General features: G+C 43.6%; 1 protein-coding gene across 13 annotated transcripts in view; it reads left to right on the top strand.

Annotated features, from left to right (window-relative positions):
• Positions 1-5,663: 5,663 nt before the first annotated feature.
• MRTFB (myocardin related transcription factor B) overlaps positions 5,664-13,641 on the top strand; it is a 74,082-nt gene continuing 66,104 nt past the window's right edge. For 6 of the 13 annotated variants that reach the window (XM_042827799.1, XM_042827798.1, XM_042827797.1 and 3 more), the window contains exons 1-2: positions 5,668-5,739; positions 7,235-7,287. The gene's annotated coding sequence lies outside the window, so the exon portion shown is untranslated. The other 7 variants (XM_042827800.1, XM_042827792.1, XM_042827802.1 and 4 more) reach the window with 5 other exon arrangements.

The raw sequence follows: 13,641 nt of genomic DNA, 5'->3' as shown, positions 1-13,641 counted from the left end.
GTTTTTACACTTTGTCCCAGGCTTTGCTAGCTTGGTGTTTCTTCTAGAATAACAACAAAACCAGAATCTCCTTGTAACAAAGGCAGCTTCTATTGCCAAAGGTTATTTTGCATAGGGTAGGTTACATCATAGTTTCTGTGTCTAAGTTATCTGGATACCATTCCCACTTGTGGTGACAGTTGCAATTCTTAGCTACAAAAGCCAAGGAGGCATCTCACTTGCCCCTGTTGTCTCTGCAGTTCCCGAACCACAGCAAAAAAATCTTCAAAAACAAACATCTTCAAAAAGACCTTTTCTGTATTTCTAGTGCCAGCTATATTAACTGCTTTCAAATTTATGTTTGTTGTGGGGGTGTTTGTTTGCTCAAGATAAAAATTGTTAAAAGCTTTAATCCAAAACCTGAATCTTGGATTCTAATCAGACTGGGGGGAGCACTCTCAGTTAGGAAAGACAATTATCACATTTTTTCAAAGGAAATGAACAGGAACTTCCCAGCTTCCTAACTTCCCCAAACCAAGAATAGTTAAGAAGTAATATTTATTGAAAAAATTTCAACCTGGAGTACAAGTAATTTCCTATAGAAAATCAAACCTAGAAAGAAAAGCTACCTTGTGCTCTTAGAAGTCTTGCAAAAAGACATGAAAAGTCAAATCAGGTGATCAGGGTGTGAGAAGTCACAGAGGGGGAATTAAGGCAAGAGTTGGTGAGTGGTGCTCACTGAGACTGAGGTAGGAGCTTCATGAACGGCCACATACAGAACCACAGAACGGCTTGGGTTGGAAAGGACCCCAGGGATCACCGTGTTCCAATCCCCTGCCACAGGTAGGCAGCCACCAGATCTGGCACTACACCAGGCTGCCCAGGGCCCATCCAGCCTGGCCTTCCTCGAACACCTCGAGGGACAGAGCGCCCCCAGCCTCTCTGGGCAGCCTGTTCCAGCACCTCACCTTCTGTGTAAAGAAATTCCCCAGTATCCAATCTAAATCTCTCTTCTTTTGGTTTGAAACCATTTCCCATTGTCTATTGCTGTCTACCCATGTAAAAAGTTGATTCCCTCTGATCATCTTCAGGACTCTCCTCTGGATTCCCTTCAACAGCTCCACACACATTTAAGCCTTGGTCCATAAGGACAAATACACGTTGTGTGCAGCATTATGGGAGAGAGAGCTGAAATCTGAGCTGGAGCTTTCCAGCTGAATCATAGCTGCAGCAGCACAGGTATTGCTGATGATAAAACTAGGTTGCACAACTCAACCAGCCACATAGTTCTCATCCCAAGCAGAAAAGGGACATGAAAAGGATGGTGCTTAAAAGGTAGGAGGAAGAACATGAATAATTACTTTTCAGGGAGCGCAAAACGACGTGACCACCTTCAGATTTCCCCCATTTGTTGCTAAGCAGCACACTTTAGTCACAAGCTCTGACTTACAAAATGAATGGCAGCCTCCCCACATTTTGCTATTTTTACATTTTGAACGGTTCTTCTTCCAAACTTTCATTATAGCAAACAAAAATGCTTTAACAAAAGAAGATGGCCAAGAGATATTTGAACCCCTGGGGAAAAAGTCTTCATTGCTACCTGGGACGAGCAGGTCATGGACTCCCCAGTCTCCAGCAAGGAATTAAGGAGAACCTTCATCTCCTACTTAACATAATAAGTGCTTCTTGCTTCCCAGGACAGAGCTTTACACAAGACAGAACTCACGTGATGTAAAAGGTGAGAATATCATACAGTTAGTTTTGTAAATTCATCATCAGTTTGCAATTTGCAGAAACAAATCCCAAGATTTTTCCTCTGGTGGCGGTGAATTAATTGTATTAATTCTTTCAGTGTGTATCAAGGATGTTTTCCCAGTGAACAGACACGCACTTGGTGCTCTGGGCATCCTAGCAGAAATTAAAATTAAATCAACTCTGTGCAAGAAATTCTCATTTAATTAGCCATAAGCAGCCACAAGCGCTCCAAGACTAAACGCCAAACTTCCACACAGCAGACATCCTCTCGCCAAATGCTTTGGTGAACTAACAGAAATTTCAGCAAATTCTGATTCTCAAAGAGCTGGGGAAGCAATCAATAAGGAGTTCAGAATCTTTCATAAACTGTAACCCATTAAGCTCTCCTATTTCTGCAGCTTAAGCACACTGCGTTTGCAACTCAATTAAACAACAGCAGCGGTCACTTTAAAGTATGAATTTACCATCAGCTCCGTCATCTTTGATACTCAAAAAATGACCAAATTTTGAAGTAAGGTAACGCTGGGAGTCCTGTGGACCATGTGATGTGGAGCAGAAGGTGCTTTCTGAAAAGGAGAACAATGTATTCAGTAGTTTCAGCAGGGCTTTTCCTGTATTTCTAAAGAAAGGACAGAACACTTTTGCAAGGTCTGCTAAACTGGCATCATGGTGACAAACAATACTCCTTCTATCCAGTCCCTTTGCTGGATATCAGTAAAGGAGACAATAAGTATTACCATCAGATGCTTTTCATTGTTTGTTGTCATTGGCAAGAAGACTGAACAGAGATTCTGGAGTTACCTATGGAAATACAGAATCTACTATCAGCTCAAATTTTGGAGAATACAAAGTGCTTACAATGATTGAAGTGCAGAGATAAGAGGTATTTGTTAACATACGTCCCAGTTAGAGACCTACCCAAAGAAATGGGAACGAATCCCTTTGGCAGTGAAAATAAGGCAAGCACCTCTGCAGTGCTAATAGAAAGCTTCCCTCGTTTGGACATGATCAAAACTTCTTACAAGCAACTTCTGCAGCCATATCCTGCAATGAACTCTCGGGCTTCACTTGGCTTCCTCTGTGGACTATTTATACTCTATATATATGCTGGAAAAACTGGAATTACTTTCTGACAAAAATACCTGCAGCAATGAAGAAGCATTATAAAATGCTCTTCTCACTAAATGGATCTTAATAACACATAATTAAAATTCTTACAGGCTAATCATTCAGTAAGCCTTAATTGTGAGACAGAAAACTCATACGCTGTGTACTAGTTGGAATCTGAGCAGGAAAAAGAAAAGAGAGAAGTAGTTCATTGGTGTTCCTGGGTAAGGGCAGATTTACAGAAGTACTCTGAAATGCACTTTTTTTTTATCCCATGCACAGAAATGTGTCTCATGGGCATGAATATATCCACAAAGGCATATTTCCAACACATTCTACAGTGTATCTAAAGAAGTCTGAACAGATTCAAGATGGTGATTAAAAAAAATAAAGAAAATTTTTACGGTAAGTATAACTCATCTCTGTAAAGAGGTGCAAAGGTATGACACACTTCATCCGAGAGGGTGCTAATTGTGTTGGCAAGGACACTCGTGAATGAAAGCTCGTCTCTGGGGCTGCATAAGTTTGGCTACAATTTAAACAAAGTACTTCAGTTATTTGTGTTAGAAGTTTAAAATGCTTGCTAGAGAAGGACGCTACAAATGAGCACTGTAATGCCTGCAGATAGGGATAATGAAAAACAAAAAGCATTTCCTGAATATACACACCAACTTCTTTAAAATTATCTGCTACAATTTACACTAGTGCTGCAAATGGGATTCTACTGAGTGCAATTCCTCCCACATGCGTGCGATTCCTTGGTGTAGTTACCAAACACTCACATCAGAAAAAACAGAGTAGACAGCGCAGTTCTACGACCAACTACTCCACGCGTTTGTCGCACTTGTTTCTGCTGCAAGTAAACGTGGAGTTCATTGTTACTCTTAGAGGCAAATGCCAAGTTGTGGGACTGAACTTTCCTGCAGCAAGAAGGAAGTGCCACAAATGTTTGTGCCCGAGACAGGAAAGGTGGTGCTCAAAGTCAAGAGCTATTGTGATGAGTTGGACAATTTCCACTGAGATTGTATGGGAGATACCATGCTCAAGAAGTTATTTGATTCTTCAAATGTGTCTTCCTTCCCATGCACTGGCTAGTGTCCAAACACCTTCAAGAAATGAGCATCAGTTGTGTTTAATGTGAACCTTTTAATACATCTTTTTTTTCTAATACTTCCTTTCTTCTTGTTTTTAGCACTGCACAGTACTGCTTACCATTAGAAGTCAGTAACTGCACAGTATCAACCACATATTTACCATTCTAATAATTAATTACTGATGCTTTAAATGCTTGCATGTGCTGAAATAAATAGAATAATCTAGGCTGCATGCAACAATGGAAAGACTTTGCACGTCTTGCACAAGTACCTGCTTGTTTCTATATATCACGTGTATTATCTGTGATGAGGTAAAACATTTTTGAACCAATTACATAACCTCTATTTTTATACACAAGACAAAAATATGGATAAATGCTGCTATCGCCTGAAATCACAGGTAATCTTTTTTTTTCCTCTGATTTTGCAATGCAGACTGAACTTTGTCAACTTCATCTCTCCATAGCAAATGGATTGCTTGTGCTTGTTTTGAGGAGAACAAAAAATATATATTGCCTGCATTGCTGGTTCTAACAGCAGACTCACATCCGAACTGTTTCACTCAGAGTCTGACAGAAGTGAACCTGTACTGAACCACAGGTTTCACTGAGATCTTTAATAGTGCACTGTTGCTCCCAGGTCATCGCTGGTGTAAGTTTGTTTCTGAAATTGGTTAAAATCTGATTAAGTAATAATTAAAATACAATTAAGTAACTGTAATTCAGAGGAACGTGTAAGTTACGTGTTCTAGTTTAAAAGCCAAAACAAACCACCCCCCTTCCAACCCACCAATTCAAACAAGCCACGTTTGAAACATCAGAGCATTCGTCTGCAATGAAGTACACCAGAATGTTTGAAGTTCCTGGACATTAGGAAGTATTACTTTTCAGAAAGGGTGGTCAGGCACTGGAATGGATGCCCAGGGAGGTGGTGGAGTCACCGAGCCTGGGGGTGTTCAAGGAAAGGCTGGATGTTGTGTTGAGGGACATGGTTTAGTAGGAGCTATTGGGAACAGGTGAACGGTTGGACTGGGTGATCTTTTAGGTCTTTTCCAACCTTGGTGATTCTATGATTTTATGATTCTAAGTTGTATGAAGTCCTACAACTTTTTAATGTACGTGCAGGTTTTGTTTGAAGGCACCAAAAGCCTCAGCAGAGCCGGGGCCCAAACCGGGCTAGATTCCATGAGGCCTTCGCCAGCCGCAGCCTCCCGGCGAGCAGACAGACAGACAGACAGAGACAGACACACAGACACACACACACCGCCCGGCAGCTCAGCTCTCAGCCGCCGCGCTAAAGAGCACAGAGCGGATCTGGAGCTGCCGAGCACAGCCCCTCAGGCCCCGCTCTACCGAAGGAGCGCCTGCGCTCCCGCGCGGGCCGCGCTCCCACCGCCTTCCCCGAGCGGCGCCGCTCCCCTCCCGGCCCCGCGCGCAGCGCGGACGTCCCGACTTCTCAACGCTACGGCCGCGGCTCCGCCCGGCTCCCACACGGCGCGGTCCAAAGCCGCGGCCCGGGGCCCGCCCTCACCTCGGGCGCCCGACGGAGTGCCGCGGCCTCCCGCCTCGGGGCGGAGCTCCGGAGACGGCGGGGCGGCGCGCGGAGCTTCGGCCGGGCTCCGTGAGAGGGCGCGCGGCGCACGGAAGCGGCGGCCCTGAGCGCCGGCCCTTCCCGCCCCCCGCACGCGCGAGGCGGCCGCGCGGCGTCATCGCGCCTTCCCCGCCCCCGCCCTAGGGCCGACCGCCGGGGCCGGTCTCGGAGCTCGCGAGAGGACGGCGCGTCCGCGGCGGCGTCGGGTGAGCGGGTGAGCGAGGGCGGGAGGGCGCGCGAGGGAGCGAGCGGGGGGCGGGCGGCGCCGCGGCCCAGCCGGGCCTCTCCGCGCCTCAAGCGCCGGCTGGCGGGAAGGCCGCGGGCCGGGCACCGAGGAGAGCGCGAAGAGCGGCGCCGCAGCCTGGCGGGCAGCCCGCTCTCCCGGGCCGGAGCCGTCCTAAAGGGCCGAGGCCCGCGGGCCGGCGCTGGCCACGGGCCCCGAGCGGAGCGCCGTCCTCCCGCCGTTGGAGGGCGGTGTCCCCTCGGCTCGGCTCCTCTGCACCGCTCGGCGCCCGTCCCGCCCCTCCCGCAGGTGGCTTCCCGGCCCTCGGCGTGCCCTGCGGCGGTGCTCCGCACCCCGGGCCGCCCGTGTAGGACGGAGAAGTGACGGGTGAGGAGCCGGGCGCGGGCCGTGCTTCGGGCTGAAAGACGTCCGCGGGCCCGGCCTTAGTGATAAGGGGGTTAAATGAAAGGCTTTCGTTCTCGGAGCGCTGAGCGATCCGGTGGCCAGTCCGCTCCTGCGGTCTATTCCCGCACCCGTACGGAAGCCCTTGTATTGGGACTAGTCCTAAAATAAGATTTCAAGTTTGCAGGGGAAAGCTACACCAAGGAGGGACGTCCAGGCAGAGATCCCAGTCCAGTGACAGTCACCCTTAAATGAGGTCTAAGAGAGCTGCAGCCAGGCTGCATTGAACTGCACAGAACTGCACAGCTGCATTGCTCCCACCTGTGCTCCCAGAGCTGACCGGGTTCTTTCCCAGGTGATCAATCAGTGGTTCAGGCCGTGACTCAACAGCTCCCATACATCAGCCTTCAGGATAACTGTGATTTCTGAGCTTTCCTAAATATGGTACACAGTAGGTTTTTGCTGTCATTACATGTGTGTATATGCATACATGTGTATGTGCATTCTGTAATGTGCTAATAAATGATAATTGAAGAAATGTTTCAATTCTCATAGCGTAAAGCCAAAACATGACTGTTACCGGTTTCCTTTTTCTTTTGAGAGGTTCATTTGTATTGGTATCTGTAGATAAAGAAGATATGCTTCTGTCAGTACATGAAGTTATAGTGAATAAATATAACAAGCAGTTGAACTTTGAAGCGTAAAGGCATTCCAGCTGTAAAGGATCCTGCAGATAGGACTTGAAGGAGCTAGAACTTGTTTCGTGTATTGCGGTTGGGTTGGAAGGGGTGGGTGGTGCATCTCGACCTCCTTTGCCAGAGGTAACTGGAAAAACAATTAACTGGTGTGTTAGAATTTGAACCATGATGTGAAATGTGCTGAAGAGTGAAATCAGAACACAGTGAAAGTAGTTTGCCTTAATGATTTTTAACACAGGAACTTTAACATAAAAGTGTAAGAGCTGAGAAAGAAAAACTCGGATTATTATGTTTTAAATTTGAGCGAGATGATATATGTAACTTTTAAGACAATCCTTGTGACATCTTTTGTGATCTTTGTTTTTCTTATCTTTTCCATTTACCAGAAATGTGCTGAAAGCAGACACTACAAGAGGACACTGTAAGAGAAGGATCCAAGGTTAGTGCTGCATCTTAAAACTACTGCAATTTCTTTAATACAGGTTTTTTAATTAATGAAACTGTGGTATGAAATTTATGTGGTTTTTTTTTTTTTTTTTTTTTTTTTTCTTAATGAGCCATGTATTATATATTAGTCATTATTATATATTTTATATATACCACATGTAGGATTATTTTATAATCCTGGTGAAATTGATGGTTTTTCATATAAGAATGTTTTTTCTCATGCAAAAAAAAGGAATTTGGGGATACAGTTAAGTAATGTATTCTCTTTTTTTGAGGATTGTCATGTTTACAAGCCTTTGCAGATTTTGGAAGACTGTTTCTAAATGTTAGCAGCATTTTGTTTATATTGAACAGCTACTTGGCAGTGACTCAGGTTACTTTACCAGCAGAGCACGTTACAGCACGGCACTTCCAGACTGCTGCCATACCAGCGCGTTGTGATTAAATAGGTCCTGTTATAGATGAAGATGGGAAGCTGCCTTCTCACAGGGAGTAACAGAGAACCTTGTGGTAGGATTGTACTTCAGTGTTAAGAAAACTGAACAGCTTAGTAAAATAAGGTGTACAATCAATGAATGTGCAGATGTTATAGTTATGGAATATGCCAGAGAGTTTGGTTCAGCAGGTTATAATAACAAAAAGAGAATAGATAGAAAGCCTACCTGTGTCCTGGGCTTGCTGTGAAACTCCAAAGGAGGGATCTCCAAAAAGAAACCCTTCCCCACTGGTAGTCAGCTCCTAATTGGGTCTAGGAGAGGTGCAGCCAGGCTCCACCCCTTCCAGCAGCATGGTGAATTGCCTGCACCTGTGCTCCCAAGGCTGACTCAGTGCTCGCCTCAGGTGATCAATCAGAGGTTCAGGCCATGAATCATGCCTCCTTGATCATTTCTGAGGCCTTTCTAAGATAAAACAGAGCGTTATTTCATCTCTGCTGAAAAAGCCAGACAAATTTTATGGCTAAGAACCACTTAAGAGCCTGCAAGAAGAGCAACAAGTACAAAATCTTCTGGATGTGTGCAGAAAATAGTATGAATCTGGAGCATTGATGTATTCCAACAAATCTGTTTGCAGGCTTAGCCAAACTGGAATCTACCACTGGAATATCCCAGCCAGGCAGTGGAATGTAGTGAGAATAATTTAGTGCAGTCTGACTTAAAAAGCAAAGATAATTTCCGGAGTTTACTAAGAATTTTTAATTATGGCTCTAGGAGCCTGGTGGTCTGCCTTTATGCTAACTTGCCATTTGTGTAACCACACTGAATGATTGGGTACGTTTGACTTTCCTAGTGTGCAAATGGTATCAAGATACTTCATGGAATCCCATTTCTCCCCTGGTCATAAAATGCAGTGAAAGCTACCAATAATGGGTTTGGAAATATTCAGTGTATGATTTCTCTATGCTTCACCTAATCACTTGTGAAAGCCTATTGCTTCATTTGATGGAAGAGAACCCGAGATGTGACTTGGCTGGCTTCTAGAGGGTTTTGAATTGGATGGTGCTATCTCCTGCCTTGCCTGTACTTTTTTTTTAAATTTTTTGGACAAGTTAACTGGCTTCTGAGAGAAATATCTCAGCTGATTTTGTAACCATACTCCTAAGTTTGATGTTTAGTAGAGAAGTCCTCGTCAGACAGAACTCTGATTGGCAGCAGCTGTCTGGACAGAAATATTCACTCTGGACTGGCCATATAAGACAGCCTGTCAATTGTCTGGCGAGGGTGGCAAGTGAGGTACAGTTGGGAAACTGGAGTTACTGGAAGCTTGGACTGCTAACAAATCCTAGTTTTCAGGGAGAGTAATCTCATTTGATAAGCACTTAGCTCTAAAATAATTAGTAAATGAATAAATGAAATAATAAAATCAAATTAAAATACTATTTCAGTTTTTGTTGTGTAATTTCAAGTCACTTAATCTTATTTAACTGTTCTATCAGAAGAGGCAAGTGTAGCATTAGAAATGAATAATTGATGATCTTAGTAAATAGGAAGATACTGAATAAAAATATAGTCATGGTCCATTTGAATATTGTAGAACTACACCAGTGGAAATACGGAGGTCACTCCAAAAGTAATACCTCCTAATTATTTCAGTGGAAACTACAGCAGACACGAAGGGCACAACATGACTTGAGAGAGCAAATTCTCAGCTACAAAACACTATTTTTCAACATGGTCACCAGTAGTAGTTATGCTTTTTTTGCCAGTGATAAACAAGACCCTGCATGCCGTGCTCGTAAAAACCCGTGTGCCCATCTGAAACATGACTAGTCTTTCACATCACTATTGCCACTGCTGAAGTGCACCACCTACTGCCTCACTGTACTAACAGCCACTGTTTGGTTTCCATTAATGTTCACAAGTGCTGATGAAAGTCATTGAGGGCCCTTTTTTCCACATGGAGGAATTCAGTTCCACCCTTCGCTCCCCCCACGCTTCCATGTCAGGCGCCATTCTGTCCCAGTGCCCCTCTGCTGCCATCTGTCACACAGCAACAACCTGTCACGGAATGTTGGTGGGCAGGTTCAGCCTCTGCTGCCATCCCACCAACAGCTGCCTCTGATGTTGTGGGCTGACATCACAAGATAGGAGGCATTACTTTCAGAGCAGACCTTGTATTGTCTCTTTCTAATCACGGTGTAGTAATTTGCACTTTTGCTCCATACTAAGGGTAAATATAAGCAGTCCTCTCTTTTTTGTAGTTGCACTGCACTTTGTTCTGTGCTGATTAATAATAATGCTTTCTAAGCATATTAATCACAGAATTGCTCAGGTTGAAAAAGACCACCAAGGCCATGGAGTCCAACCTCAGTGTAACCGCACTCCCCTACCTCTAACAGCCCTCTGCTAAATCACGGCCCTGAGCACTGCATCCAAATGGATTTTACACACATCCAGGGATGGTGACTAAAGCCTTGCTGGGCAGCCCATTGCAGTGCTTAATAACCTTTCTGTAAATAAGTTTTTCCTGATATCCAACCTAAACCTCCCCTGGCACAACTTGAGGCCATTTCCCCTCATCCTGTCACCAGTGAGAAGAGACCAGCCCCGCTCTGCTGCAATCACCTTTCAGGTATTGGAAGAGAGCAATCAGATCTCCCTTCAGCCTCCTTTTCCCCAGACCAAACAGCCCCAGTTCCTTCAGTCTCTCCTCATAGGCCACATTCTCCAAGCCCTTCACAGCCTCGTTGCCCCTCTCTGGACCTGCTCCAGCACTTCCATGTCCTTTCGGCATTGAGGTGCCCAAAACTGAACACAGCACTTGAGATGAGGCCTCACCAGTGCCGAGTACAGGGGAATCATGTTTCATGATAACCAAAATACAGGCTTAGGTGACACAGAACAGCCTGGTACACTATTCTTCTGAAAGCAATGGGAATTGTTCTCATGTATAATTGAAGTGGTGAACTTAATGCTGAGTCCTTTAGGCCCATGGAGGCAAGAACTCGGATAAGTTGCCAGGACTTCTTGCTTTTCCAGCATGAAGCTGGGGGCAAGACATTTTCCTTTGTTTCTAGGTGCTAGGTGTAGTCTATCTGCAACCCTTGATTCTTACAGGGAGTATGTCTGTTACTCTTTTAGCAACATGCCTGAACAACTAGAATTAAGCTTGTTTGCAAATCAACATTTCATCTTTTCATCATGAAATAAACGTTTCATCTTTGCATCTGTACATGAGATTTTTCTGTGCTGCATCAAGCATAGTGAGCTTGACTTCCTGACATTGATTCTTGAGCAGTTTTTATCATCTTAAGAGCCTAAATTCCTTAATAGTCAATTTGGAGCAAAAGTTTTTCAAATTTTTCTTTTGTGATAGAGATTGATAGAGATTGTGATAGAGATTGACAGCTGCTGTAAAGTTACACTGAGGCTGTCTGAGCCACCACCACAAAAATCTTCCGTATCCTGAATCTCTAAAACAAATTCACATTACAGAATATGTTAAACTGTGTTCAGATTATTGTTACTAAATCCAGATATTAATATAACAGTTGTGCACTTGTGTGATAAGCTGAATCTCTCTGATAGTTTACTCCATATTTTAAGATCTCACATTTGGGTACTTGGCTAAAGCCGCTAATTAAATGTTTGAAAACTGGTTTTAAATCTGGGCATGATGCCAAAGGCAACAGAGAGAGAGGAGTCAGAGTTGAGCTCGTTTTTGATCTTCACACCGAACAGTGAAACACAAATGAACCAAATGTGGAAAAAAAAAAGGCAGGCTCAAGTTTTTTCTTCCTTTATCCAAAAGGGAATTTGCAATGTAATCAGCCATGATCTGTCATCATGAAAAAGGTGGGCAGTGGCATTTTTATTGTTGGAAGGCTAGGAAACAGTTGCTGAAAACTTGATTAAAAATTCTAGAGACGTTAAAGTCAGTCTGCCAGGCAATCTTACTGTAAATGAAAAAGAGCTCAAGAAAAATTGAAAGCAGAGAAATTTGTGAAAATAGAGTTCCAGGTGGTATATTCCACTGAAGTCCAGTTCTTGCTCTTAAAGGCTCTTACATCTCACTAAGTGATGACCTTCTCAATATTTCCTATCCGCAGAGAGACACCGACACACAGCCAGGGAGGCACGGGCGTTGCTGACTCTGTCCTTTATTTTGCTCCCCTTTCATAGAATATGAAAATGTATTGTTTGATGAGGTCCTAATCCTGCAAAGCTTTAAGCATCCATTTATGACATCACACTCGTTGCACAAAGTTAAACACATGCTTGATGCTTTTCGGGATTTGGAAACAGATGTTAGTACAGCTTTAGGAAAGCGATGGCTGTGACTTAGCATAAGCAAGGAAATCTATAAATGTCATTGATGAGTACTCATAGTGAGTTATGTCTTACAAAGTGTTCACACTTAAATGTAATCCGTGTGGACGTGCTGTGTCACAGTAATCTCACTTTGTTTTAAAGCACTGTGCAAGTTGTACAGATAGCAGTATTTTTGTATGTAGTGAATTAGCAGCCTTTCTCCATGTATTTGATTTGTGCACGTAAGTCACTTTGTAAGTGTGAAAGCAAAGCAGAATTTGTGCTTTATTTGCTAATCTTTCTTCGGTGATAACACAGTGAAAGAGGGGCTCGGAGTGAGTGTGTTGTGGACATGGAGCTTTCTGAATATGCCAAAATTACTGTACAGAAAATAACAGAATCTTTATAATGACTACATTTCTCTTGAATTGTACCACTTGTGTGTTATATTTTTGACTAATAAATCTCTTTAATTATTTCAGAGCATTTGGGTGTTCATTATGGTATCACGTTACTTGGTAGGAAATACTTCCATAGCTTGTTTTTCAGGGCTCTTAAAAAAAAAAAAAAAATCTTAAAAACACATCCATGAGAAAAATAACTTAAACCAGATTATCAAAAGGAATGCCCTCACAGTGTGATACAAGTGATGAATGTGATAACAATGCTTGCTACCATGAAATACTGATAAATTGGTCCAAAAGCAAAGCTGAGCAGGCAACAAGTGGGTTTGGACCTTGCTTTTACTTCTGCAAAAAAGTCCAGTTTTTCTGGAGTTCAGCTGATACATTTAAGGTAAATACTGAATATAGTTACAACATTACACCACTATGTGACGTTATGGGAATGATTGAAAACTGTTTTGTAGGTTAACGTATCACATGCTGCAATTTCATCAGGGGTTTCTGTTCAGCAAAAGGATTTTAATAACCTATTTGTAATGGTAACAGTCACTTTGTTTCAGGTAAATAATTAATGAGAAGTCATTACTTACTGTTCAGTCTTGGACGTTTCTGAATGTGTATGGGTTATTTACATTAATTCTTTGCATCTGTGTCAGTTGAAGCAGCAGTTACACTGTGAGCTGCAGACGCTGTCAGTTTATGAAAGTGAGCAAATGCAGTCAGTTCGTGCAGAATGCAAACCACCCACGTGGCTGCAGGAATTAAAAATCTTCCACTATGAAACAAGCTTCAGAGAATCACTCTACATCTGTAGATGGCTTCAGCCATCTTTCTCTGCTTTTGTGAATAATGCAGTGTAACTGCTGATTTCTCCTGCACTCGGATCAAGCTGAGCTGTTCTGGCTGCGGCAGATCTGAGTTGAGTGGTTAAGGACTCCCTCCTTCCTCTGCCAGATGTTCCACCCTTTCTCAGTTTCACCAGCTTAACCATTTGACTGCTTTCTTACCAGGTCTTGTAAAGCAGGCCTAGTTTTAAGAAGTCATTTGCACAACTGGAAAAACAGGAAGGTGGACTCTGGGAGATGTTGAAATGTTGATGGTAACAACCTACAGCAGTCAGCAGCGCATCTTTCTCTGCACAGACAAAGTTCTGAGCAGAAGCAAATGTGGGCAACACACAACTAGAAATCTGAA

Source organism: Centrocercus urophasianus, unplaced genomic scaffold (genome assembly GCF_019232065.1).
Source record: "Centrocercus urophasianus isolate 14NV4802_14NV808 unplaced genomic scaffold, USGS_Curo_1.0 seq_29, whole genome shotgun sequence".
Lineage (NCBI taxonomy): Eukaryota > Metazoa > Chordata > Aves > Galliformes > Phasianidae > Centrocercus > Centrocercus urophasianus.
The sequence above is the reverse complement of the archived record's forward strand: the minus strand, read 5'-3'. Positions and strand labels throughout refer to the sequence as shown.